The sequence below is a fragment of the Canis lupus genome, chromosome 25 (genome assembly GCF_003254725.2).
Source record: "Canis lupus dingo isolate Sandy chromosome 25, ASM325472v2, whole genome shotgun sequence".
NCBI lineage: Eukaryota > Metazoa > Chordata > Mammalia > Carnivora > Canidae > Canis > Canis lupus.
The window spans coordinates 45224300-45237343 of record NC_064267.1 but is presented as its reverse complement, the minus strand read 5'-3'; the positions used below and the strand labels follow the sequence as shown (position 1 = coordinate 45237343).

The 13044-nt window shown below is 39.8% G+C and overlaps 1 protein-coding gene across 1 annotated transcript in view; it reads right to left on the bottom strand.

The window, feature by feature from the left end:
* The window catches only part of LOC112669926 (UDP-glucuronosyltransferase 1A1-like), a 146054-nt gene that overhangs the window by 98259 nt on the left and 34751 nt on the right, over window positions 1-13044 (bottom strand). The gene's annotated exons all lie outside the window — the stretch shown is intronic.

Below are 13044 nucleotides of genomic sequence, written 5' to 3'. Positions count from 1 at the left end.
CTTTATCCATTCATCTTTCGTTGGACACCGAGGCTCCTTCCACAGTTTGGCTATCGTGGCCATTGCTGCTAGAAACATCGGGGTGCAGGTGTCCCGGCGTTTCATTGCATTTGTATCTTTGGGGTAAATCCCCAACAGTGCAATTGCTGGGTCGTAGGGCAGGTATATTTTTAACTGTTTGAGGAACCTCCACACAGTTATGAATTAATTCTTAATTAGAAATAATCTGTGCTTGGAATAGTACATGCACCACCCAATTGTAGCTATCACTGATTTTTTACTACATATCACCTGGGTAGAGGGTAGGTGGTAACCGGGTGGTACCAGGCACTTCTGCTAACACAGAGCAAACCTGGAAGGCTCAGCCTCAGAATTATGCAACTTGATCTCCTTGCCATCAAGAGAACCATAGCCTGTTCTTCCAAGAGCAGAAAACCATGCTAATTAGTTGACAGGTCTAATTACCCAGATTTCACAAAGAACATGATTTCACTTTCCCATTGGTGGCTGACAAGTCACTTATATACCAACCATCTGCTGAGAATGTGCTGGAGCGAGAACACAGGACTAGACTCTACGGACCAATAAGGATCCAGGATATATGGTATGTGTTTGCCTCTTCCACTCAACTTTGCTGTGAATCTAAACCTTCTTTAAAAAGGAAACAGATTAAGGAAAAAACAAAAAGATGGAGGCTCAACCCTGGCCTCCAGGAGAGCTCTTCCAGCAGAGAAGACAGATAGGCAAATGATGCCAGACAGGATGAGGGCAGCGCTGCTCTGCCAGCTGGCTTACTAACAACTGCCTCAGGAGCCTGGCAGCAGGATTTAGAGCTGCCTGCGGCCCCATTACCATACAACAGCCACAAACAGGTGCCTCTGAGCAGCCTTTACCTGGCTTCTACCAGCCTGGGTGTACCAGCAGCAATTCCAAGTTAATATGAGCTCAACTCAGGACATCACTGACACCCCTGGGCTGTGCTCAGACTCCCTCTGTTTCCAGGCCCAGGTACCTGACGGCCACTCTAAAGAAAGGTTAGCTCTTACTTCTTCCCACCTCTCCAAGGCTACTGTGTGCCCCAGTTCTGATCTAGCTTGAAGAGAGGCCAGGCTGGGCTGAGACTGAGTGTTCAAGGGGACATTGGCCTATGTCCAAGAGACCATAAAAGGGTAAGGCAGGCCTATCTGTAAGGTCAGACACTCCTTCCACTTTCCAGATAGGCTTCCCGTCCCAGCTCTGAATCATCTCATCTCTGGAGCCCTCCCAGATTTCCCTGGCCATGGGGTTCCATGTTCCCCTTTCTGTGCACATCCATGCACTGTATGGGCACTTCCACTTCCCGACTCTGTGCCCTGGACCAGAGCTCCTCTGGCCCTCCCAGCTGTAGCACAGACCTAGTTCCATTGTATCCTCAATGCAAGTCTGTCGGGAAAGGAAAATGTCAGTGTAGGATCATCACACTGCAACATCTCTTAGTAACATGCCTGATAGCTTCCCAACAAAGTCTATGGAAAGAAGTGTCTTCAGGAAGAAAGAAAAACCTTTTGTTGTCTGTCTTTGCAAAGCACTAGTGGAAGCCCTGCAGGGATGTGCAGGGGAGAGCAAGCCCAGGGATGTGACCCAGGAAATGTCCCATCCCTTTGGAAGTGAGGGACAAGTTCTATGCCTCTGCCCAGGGAAAAGCCAGGAGAATGGGATTCAGATGGCCCAAGACTGAGACCCCATCAGCCACAAGGGTTCAGGGACATGTGCAAATCCTAAAATAGGGGTGCCTGGGGGTCAGGAGCATTACAAAAGTAGCCCTTCCTGCATCCAATGCTCTTGTTATTGATGTGAAGATGGATGGATGATGACGTTGGAATTCCAAATACAGAAACAGAAAACAAGACCTTTGTGTCCAATCACAGTACTTTTCATAAAATTAAATGCACCACAAACCACGGGCCCATTGTGAATCAGGACTTTGGTTACCTCTCGAATGTTTTAAATTCAAATGTATTACTCTTTTAAGTAACTCTGTCTTGTACCAGTAGCACTCATTTATTAAAACTTCTCATGACCTGGTGATGCAATGGCTTTTTTTAGGGTGAGTAGTGTATTACCATATTTCTAAAACTTACCTTTTCTTACTAGATCCCTCTTCTTCCTCAATCATCTTATTACTGACCTTCCCCTAGGGGAACCCAGAGAACTTGTACTCCATCTCCAAAGGGATGGAAAAATCTGAACAACCTATTTTTGTATGGCTCATGAGCTAAGAATGGAGCTTACAATTTTTAAGAACTATAAACAAACAAAGCAATGAACAAAAAAGTTACAAGACAGAGATTGTATGTGACCCTGCAAAAGCTAAAATATTTGCCCTCTTGCCCTTTAAAAAAAAAAAAAAAAACTTTGCCAATCTCTGGTGCAGCATCGTTAATTTACACAAACAAACTAACATGTTCCCTCTTACAACACTTATATTCACTTTTAATGTAAGGATGATGGGAGTGCTTAATTATTCTCATACCCCTCCCCAAAATCCCGATACCTAATGGCATGCATTGTATAAGCCTGTACATCCTACAGGCCAACAGATGCCTTGGTTCTCATTTGCTTGCAGTTATGCTAAATAAACCCATCATTATCTTCTTAGGTTTCATACATGGGTGTGTGTACATAATCTGAGCACAATTTTCTCAGCTATGTGAAGACCTTGGTGCCTGCAATAGTCCAGACATGGTGAACAGACCCCCGTTACAAAATGCTATCCCAGCCAGAAGTGGTTCGAGCTCTGGGTAGTCTGAGTTATATAAGCAACATGTCCACAACACAGACTCACTGAGGGCATGATCCATTCCCAGCCACTCCTTAGTTCAAAGAGGAAAATCAGGCTCCCAGTGTATGAGAAGATAAGACTTTACAAAACGTAATTAGCCTTAAGATGCCTGATCAGTAGATAAAATGTATAATACATCCCAATAAAGTAATTAACTGAAACATGACACCAGGTTCTTAATTTGGAATTGGATGCAATGCATTCCCTGGGAATCTTACTCTTCAACTTTTCAAGAGCTTATCAATCCCAATGACTGAACCCCAATCAAACTGCCTGGACCAACTATTTAACATTATTCAGGAACTATTGAAAAATTGTTCTGAACTAATTGTTCAGCAATGTTTAAGAGGTACATGCTCCAATAACACAAAATAAGAGGCATGAATATGGGGAGGAATTACTACTGGCAGATGATATTGTGTACATAACAATCTTGGAACTAAGGACAGAAATTAGGAATGTGGCTAGATAAAAGATAAATGTGCAAAAAACCAAAGCTATACATTAATTACTAATAATCAGTTCAAAATACCAATGAAAAATGCCCTGTTCACAACATTTCAAAAGTAATGACATGCCCAGGAAAAAATTTCAATTAAAAAAGTGAAAGATATATGAAGTAAAATGCTAACTTTTATCAAAGGACATAAGCAAGATCTGAATAAATAAAGAGAAATATTATACCCTAAATGGGAAAACTTCAAAGCAAAAAAGAATGCCAATCTGACTCAAATTAATAAAAGTATTTTACGTCATATAAACAGAACCCTAATATTTTATTTTTACTTTTGGAAATAGACAAAACATTTTTCAATTTTGTGAAGGAGGGTAAATTACAAAAGTCACCAAGAAAAATTAGAAAAATAGTGAGTATGACGCTTACCTTACTACATATTAAAACTTGCACTAACGCTACTACAATCAAAATATGATACTGGCACATGAGTAAATAAATAAATTGATGGAACAAAACTGAGAGTTCAAAGTACGTGCAAACATATGGAAATTTAAAATACAATAAAGATGCATTTCAATTACACACATAAAGAATGGATATTTTTATTACATGATATTGGGTCAATGACTAACCATTTAGAAAAGTAACAAAGTTAGATCATTATACCATGTAAATTCTTCACCGTAAAAAGTATAACTCTTAACAATGGAGGAATTAAAAATACTAAGAAATAGTATGGAAAGATATTTGTATATTTCTGGCTTGGAAAGATCCAGACAAGTTGAAACCCAGAAACCACCAGGAAAAACGTTAACAAGTTTGACTAACCAAAAATGAAAACCATATATGACAAAAGATGAAGAAGAGCCAATGAAAAAATATTTACACTTCATAAAAAGTGTAATAATAATAGTCCTTCTACTCAAAAGACTTAAAATCATTAGCCGTAAAAAAGACAAATGGCCCTAGAAAAACGATTAAAGGATGTGAATACATAATTCCCATAAGATGAAATTAAGTGGACAATCTTTGAAAATTGAAGCGGCTATATAGAATTTCTTTTTGCTAAAAGAATTTTAAAAATCTGACAACATCTGAAGCTGGAGAGGGTATGGAAAAACTAGAGCTCTCATTTATTGTTGACCAAAGTATCAGATTGTTCAATGTTTTGAAAGCAATTTATCAAATTAATTAAAAGGTAATATGCGTGTACCATTTGGCCCAGCAACCCTTACTCCTAAGGACATTCAGCCTACAGAGAGAAGAACAAGAATGAGGAAATGTGAGAATGCAAACAAATTATTTAGGAATGTTTACTACAGTCTTGCTCATAAAGGACACAGTGGGGAAAAGCTGCAATGTCAGCATGGCTTAGTTGAGTGAATTGTGGTGCATCCTGGGATCTAGCCCTGCATTGAGCTCCCTGCTGAGTGAAGAGTCTGCTTCTCACTCTCCCTCTGCTGTCTCCCTGCTTGTGCTTGCACACTCTCTCTCTCTCTCCCAAATGAATAAATAAATAAATAACATCTTAAAAAAAAGAAATGCAACAGATTTCTATGGATTGACGATAAAGATGCTCATAATTTATTAGTAAGTGTAAAACTAAGGTAAAAAACAACGGTCCAATCGTTATTAGATTTTATTTTAATAAAACAGACGTGAGAATTTACATTAGATATATGCATATATATAAAATAATTTCAGAAAAATGGGACAAGTACCATACTAAACTTCTAAGGGCATTTTCCTATAAAGGATGGCATTAGATTAACAAAGAGGGAAATTTCATTTCCTACTGTGTTCTTTGGTAGTTTCCCAAGGATAGTACTACAAAACGTAGGCTGGAAATTATGTAATTAAGTTATACCATTATATACATATGCATATAAGAGCACAGCTTTATAAGATTTTGACGCATGATGCAATGAATTGGCAAAATATAATTCATTTAATTAGAAAAAGATTTCCAGATGTGATGATTGTAAATGAGAAATGACAGTTCAATAAGGAATCTTTTTTTTAATGTCCAAAGCCAGATTATTCTTACTACACAAAAGAGGAGGTAACTTACCTTTGGCAATGGCTTTCCCTCCTGGCAGTTGATGCCTCCAATGAAGACCATGTTGGGCATCACAGGTTTGGGATAGTCAAAAACAAAGTCAGCTCTTAACAACCAAATTGACGTATGGCTATAGAGATCATAAGGCGTGACAGCTGTTTGGAGAATCTCAGATGCAACTTCTAAAGGAGTTTTAAAAAAATAGTGGCAAAATAAATGTTCCTCTAAGTGGGAGATGTGATTCCACACTCTCTCTCTGAAACTCATGGCATCTGGAAACCCTAAAAAAATTCTAGGAACATAAGAAGGAGGACTGGGGCACTGTGTGCTTTCTTCAAGAAAATGGCAAAATAATCCCCTGGTGAAGACCACAGATGGAAGTGAAAAATACTTGGCTACAATTAAGCCACACATATCAAAAGGATCGAGAAACACTGCATCAAAAGAACTCTCCTTTATGTATTCTATTAATGTTGTGTCCCTAAACAAATTCTTACAATGTAAAAAAGGTGTTCAAAAATGTCACTGGATGAATCGAAGAACATAGTAAGTAAACTTTGTTGCCGAATATTCCAGTGAGAGTCAGAGAAAGTCTTGAACATCTGATTCAACTCCTCCAGATTGTAAGCAGTGGAATAAGTCTTCACCGTAAAATTGGAGGATTTTCCCAGTTGCCAACTCACCTCTGGTATGATTAAAACCAACTCATGCCCTCTTTGGATGAGTTGCTCCACAACCAAACGCATGGTAAACCAGTGGCTCCCATCCATGGGTACTACCAGCAGCTTGCCTGCCTCAGCAAAGCCAGATGTCAGCAGGAGACACACACACAACAGAGGAAAGCCGGTCAAAATTGTGGCAGCCATTGGAAAACTGCAGCCCGGGGCAATCCAGCTGCTTGGGTTCTGAGCTGGTGTAATAGAGTCAGTCTGTGGAAGAAGTACAGGCACAAAGCCCGCCCCAGCAGAGGGCGTGTATTTACACATTCAGAAAAAAAAAAAACTACACTCATTGCCAGTGATGCCCTCCTAAGAACGATAATGAATGGGTAGCATTTGCTGACAAACATGCTTCTAAATTTTCCAGACAGCAGTACCATTTGATCTTTGCCTTGGACAAAGATCATGCATTGTATGGCATGTCAATGCTCTTCTGGAAACAGAATTATTAGACAACGTGTTGAGGACTCAGAGTGATAAAAAGGAAAGTAAATATCAATTAAAGTGATTTTTTCCAATTTTTTCCAAGGAAAGCTTGGGTTATCCTCAGGTTACATAAGACAATTTTGCCCAGAAAGAGATTGGCATCCCAGTTTCCAAGGAGGACATGAAGTCACTTACCACTAGCGTCCTCATGGACAATGGAACTGTATTCACATGAGCCTCTAAAAAGCCTGGCATTGCCACCGGTTTTTCCACTTCCAAACCCTTTGTGGGCTACAAAAAGGTTAAGAGTGCCAAATCCTGCCTCCATGGACCATTCTAGGGATTGATAGATGGAATAGGACTGTCCTCTATATTCAGTCATTTTCCCTACACACATCACATGCAGTGGGTGGTCACTTGCCTGAAGCTTGCCAGAAGCACTCTGCTAGGCATCCTCTCTCTTTCCTCTGGGCTTCTGCATTCCTCTGTCTAGACCTCTCTGCTGAAGGCTGACCTAATTTGGCCTGCTACCCACCTGCAGGAATCTTTGTATCTGTCTCCCAAACTCTACTGAGCACTTGTTGACGCCAGAGGGTATATCTTCTTCATATTTGCACTTTCCTTCTACAGGACCCATGCTATGCCTCACACATGGAAAGCACTCAAGGACTTTTTGTTCCACTGGACTGGATTGCACTGTGTGAGTGCAATTATGGGTGGCTTAAGTGGTGTATGTCAGATAAGACCCTGAGAAACATTTACTGAGGGATTCTAAAGCCAACCTGGGGGCATAATCTTTGTTAGGGGCCAACATGGCTTGTTCTGAGTTGCCCAAACTAATACTAGACAAATAATAATATTTGCTTAGTCACCATTTATATCAGGGACTGATGGACTTTCAGATGAATGTCTAAGAAACAAAAATGAAGGCACATGATCAATCTTTCTGGATGGCTTACTTCAGAATAGATATCAATAAGATATAAAATAGCAGAAAATCAATGAACCCAAAAGCTGGTTCTTTGAGAAGATGAATTAACCTGATGAAGCTCTAGCCAAACTGATCAGAAAAAAAGAGAGAAGAAAAAATTACCAACATCAGGAATGAGAGAGGTGGCATCACTCCAGATTCCACCGATGTTAGAAGGATAATAAGAAAGAATACCAAGAACAAATTTATGTCAGTATATCTACAAATTAGATGAAATGGATAAATTCCTCAAGGATGCAAACTATTGTAGTTTAACAGAGAAATATTACATAAATTAAGTAAAAATAAGTTGAATTAAGTTTGAATTCAAAGTTCCTACAAATAGAATTTCAAGCTAGATGGCTTCCTTGATACAAGCTACCAAACATTGGAGGAAGAAATAAATAAATTATTATTCAGAATATACCCTGAAAACAGGAAATTATATATTCTAGAGAACAATACCAAAGAGAACTTCCTAACCTTTCTATGAGGCCACAGAGTTTGTCTATGAGAACAGCATTGCCACATACCAAAACTAGATAAAGACATTAAAAAAAAAAAAAAAAAGAAAAGAAAAATGCAAAGACCAATACACCTCATAAATATAATGCAAAAATTCAACACCAGATTTAGCAAACTAAATTTAAAATGACAAAGGTATATAAAATATATTTTATACCCCAGGAATACAAGGCTGTTTTATCATTAGAAAATCAATCAAGGTGGGGAATCCCTGGGTGGCTCAGCAGTTTAGCGCCTGCCTTTGGGCAGGGCATGATCTTGGAGACCTGGGATCGAGTCCTACATCGGGATCCCTGCATGGAGCCTGCTTCTCCCTCTGCCTGTGTCTCTGCTTCTGTGTGTGTGTGTGTGTGTGTGTGTGTGTGTGTGTCTCATGAATAAATAAAATCTAAAAAAAAGAAAATCAATCAAGGCAATTCACCATAGAAATAAATCATGCCTATAGAAATGATTATATGGTTTAGAAAAAATTATATATTTGCATATATATATACCATATATATATGGTATATAAAATATATATAATAATAATATACAAAAGGTGGTGGGTCTTATTCCAGGAATACAAGACTGTTTTATCTTTAGAAAATCAATCAAGGTAATTAACCTTATAAATAAATCATTCCTATGAAAATGATTATGTGGCTTATAATCATTTCCATAGGCACTGAAAAGGTATCTGACAAAATCCAACATCCATTCCTGATCAAAATTTTCACAATTCTAGGATAGGAAGAGAAAGGAGTAAACCTAATAAAGAGCATCTGTGAAAAACCCATAACTAACAACATACTTAATGATGAATGACTGAATGCTTTATTCCTAATCACATACAAGTCAAGGATGACCATCCTACCACTTCTCTTCCTATTGTTCTGGAGATTCTTTTTTTTTTTTTTTTTTTTTTTTCTTTTTTTTTGTTCTGGAGATTCTAACCAGTGCAGTCAGTCAAGAAAAATAAAAGGCCTCCACTTTGGAAAGAAAACTCTAACTGCGCTACTCACAGATAACATGATCATCTCTGCAGAAATTCCAATGTAATCTACAAAATATCCTAGAACAAATAAGTTAGTTTAGCATTGTTGCAGGATACAAGATAAATACTCAATAATCAATCATATTTCAGGGCATCTGGTGGCTCAGTTGGTTAAGCAATCAGCTCTTATCTCAGCCCAAGTCCTGATCTCAGTATCCTGGGATGGAGCCCCAAGTCAGGCACTGTGCTCATCATGGGGAGTCTGCTTCAGGATGCTCTTTCTTCTTCTGCCCCCCTTCCCCCTGATTGCTAATGTTCTCTATTTTTCTCTCTAAAATAATTAAATAAGTACACATTTATAAAAAACAATCAAGAGAGGATCCAAGAAGACAGATGAGAAGGAGGCCTTAGTTTCATCTGATGGACTTTCAGATGAATGTCAAAAAACAAAAATGAAGGCACATGATCAATCTTTCTGGATGGCTTACTTCAGAATAGATATCAATAAGATATAAAATAGCAGAAAATCAATGAACCCAAAAGCTGGTTCTTTGAGAAGATGAATTAACCTGATGAAGCTCTAGCCAAACTGATCAGAAAAAAAAAAGAGAAGAAAAAATTATCAATATCAGGAATGAGAGAGTTGGCATCACTACATATTCCACAGATGTTATAAGGATAATAAGAAAGAATACCAAGAACAAATTTATGTCAGTATATCCACAAGTTAGATGAAATGGACAAATTCCCCAAAGATGCAAACTATTAGTTTAACGGAGAAATATTACATAAATTGAGTAAAAATAATTTGTATATTTTAAGTTGAATTAACTTTGAATCCAAACGTTCCTACAAATAGAATTTCAAACTCAGATGGCTTCATTGATACAAGGTACCAAACATTGGAGGAAGAAATAAATTATTATTCAGAAATATATCCTGAAAAGAGAAATAATATATTCTAGAGAACAGAAGCAAAGAGAACTTCCTAATCTTTCTAGGAGGCCACTGAGTTTGTCTATGAGACCAGCATTGCCACATATTAAAACTAGATAAAGACATCAAAAAAAGAAAAATGTAAAGACCAGTACTCCTCATAAATATAAATCAAAAATTTGACACAAAATTTAGCAAACCAAATTAAATAATATAAACTTATATAAAATATATTTTATCCCAGGAATACAAAGTTGTTTTATCAATAGAAAATCAGTCAAGGCAATTCACCATATAAATATATCATGCCTATAGAAATGATTATATGGTTTAGAAAAATATATATATACACACATATACCATGTATATGGTATATAAAGATATATAATAATAATATACAAAAAGTAGTGGGTCTTATCTCAGAAACACAAGGTTCTTTTATCACTAGAAATCAATCAAGGTAATTCATCATATAAATAAATCATCCTTATGAAAATGATTATATGGCTTATAATCATTTCCATAGGCATTGAAAAGGTATTTGACAAAAGCTAACATCCATTCCTGATAAAAATTGTCAGAAAACTAGGATCAGAAGAGAAAGTACTATACCTAATAAAGAGCATCTGTGGAAAAATCCATAACTAACAACGCACTTAACGATGAATGACTGAATGCTTTACTCCTAATCACATACAAGTCAAGGATGACCATCCTACCACTTCTACTATTGTTCTGAAGATTCTAACCAGTGCAGTCAGTCAAGAAAAATAAAAGGCCTCCACTTTGGAAAGAAAACTCTAACTGCCTTCTCCACAGACAACATAATCATCTCTGTAGAAATTCCAAGGGAATCTACAAAATATCCTAGAACAAATAAGTTTAGCATTGTTGCAGGATACAAGATAAATACTCAATAATCAATCATATTTCAGGGCATCTGGTGGCTCAGTTGGTTAAGCAATCAGCTCTTGATCTCAGCCCAAGTCCTGATCTCAGTGTCCTGGGATGGAGCCCCAAGTCAGGCTCTGTGCTCATCATGGGGAGTCTGCTTCAGGATGCTCTTTCTTCTTCTGCCCCCGCTTCCCCCTGATTGCTAATGTTCTCTATTTCTCTCTCTAAAATAATTAAATAAGTACACATTATAAAAAAAACAATCAAGAGAGGGTCCAAGAAGACAGATGAGAAGGAGGCCTTAGTTTCATCTGCTCCCAGGAATTCAGCTAGAGAGTACTAAATCATCCTGAACTCCCACAAACTCAACCACGGATCTAAGAAAAGAATAGCTGCAACTCTACAAATAGAAAAGTGACCACTTTTTGCAAATAGGAGGCTGGAGATGTGAATCTGGGGTGATATATCAGAAGATAAAACCCCCCCGGGGGGGTGGGGTGAGGCAAGATGGCAGAAGAGTAGGGTTCCCATGTCACCTGTCCCCACCAACTTACCCAGATAACTTCAAATCATCCTGAAAACCTATGAATTCGGCCTGAGATTTAAAGAGAGAATAGCTGGAACGCTACAGAGAGAAGAGGTTTTGCTTCTAACAAGGTAGGAAGGTGGTGGTGGGGGGGATAAAAAAGAATCAAGTGGGGGAGGGCCTCCCCAAAAAGCCAGGCTAAGAGGGGCAGGGACAGCCTCAGGGCAGGAGAACCCTGCCCCGGAGAAGCGGGAACTTTAAAAATCCGCACCGGATTCTTCCCCGACAGAAAGGTGCTTAGCAGGGAACCCGGGCAGAACCGCAGGAGGGGCATTGGGGCCTCCAGGTACCTGGGGTCACTAAAGAGGAGGGGCACCCTGGTTAGATTGCTGCACCACGCGGGCTGAGCTCTGTAAAGGCCTGGAGTGCGCACCCGGTGGAGCCTCGGGAGCAGCTCAGGGGGTGGCTCCCTGTGGAAGGGGCCAGCCAGCCGGCAGTAGGATCCCAGCAGCACAGGGCCCGGAGCCCAGGGCACCGGGGGACACAGCCCTGGACCCTGCGCTGCCCTTGGCACAGGCAGAGGCAGGGAGGGCACAGGACAGTCAGGATGCTCCTGCTGCCGGATGGCCCCGAGCTGTGCAGGTCAGCGCCCCCTGCCCCCTGGAGCATCCAGGCCCTTGTGGACTGGGAGACTGTGGGAGTCACTGCAGGAGCTGACTCCAGGGCTGGAGATCTGGCCGCCTCCAGTGGTGTTGTTCCTCCTGGTGTCACCCTGTGCCTGGGACAGAGTGGGCTGCCCGGGGACAGGGGCCTCATGGGGTAAACAGCTCCCACTGAGCCGTGCACCTGGCAGGGGGCCGGGCAGCTCCCTCAGGTGCACACACCTGAGCTTCAGCACAGCAGGCCCCTCCCCCAGAAGACCAGTTGGAAGGACAGGGGAAGAGCAAGTTCTTGACTGAGAAGCACTGGAAAGTTCCAGGGGAAGTCGAGGGAATTACAGTATATAGAACCAAAGGGTACCTCTCCTTTTTTTTTTTTTCTTTTTTTTTCTTCCTTTTTCCAGTACAACTTGTTTTTAGCCACTGTGCACTGAGCAAAATGATGAGAAAGAAGAACTCACTACAAAGTAAGAATCAGAAACAGTCCTCTCTGCCACAGAGTTACAGATTTTGGATTACAATTCAATGTCAGAAAGCCAATTCCAAAGCACAATTATAAAGCTACTGGTGGCTCTGGAAAAAAGCATAAAGGATTCAAGAGACTTCATGAGTGCGGAATGTAGATCTAATCAGGCCAAAATTAAAAATCAACTACATGAGATGCAATCCAAACTGGATGTCCTAATGACGAGGGTTAATGAGATAGAAGAAAGAGTGAGTGACATAGAAGACAAGTTGATGGCAAGGAAGGAAGCTGAGGAAAAAAGAGAAAAACAAAAGACCATGAGGAAAGGTTAAGGGAAATAAATGACAGCTTCAGAAGGAAAAATCTGTTTAATTGGGGTTCCAGAGGGTGCAGAGAGGGACAGAGGACCAAAAAGCATATTTGAACAAATCATAGCTGAGAACTTCCCTAATTTGGGGAGGGAAGCAGACATTCAGATCCAGGAGATAGAGAGGTCCCCCCCTAAAATCAATAAGAACCGTTCAACAGCTTGACATTTAATAGTGAAACTTGCAAATTCCAAAGATAAAGAGAAGATCCTTAAAGCAGCAAGAGACAAGAAATCCCTAAC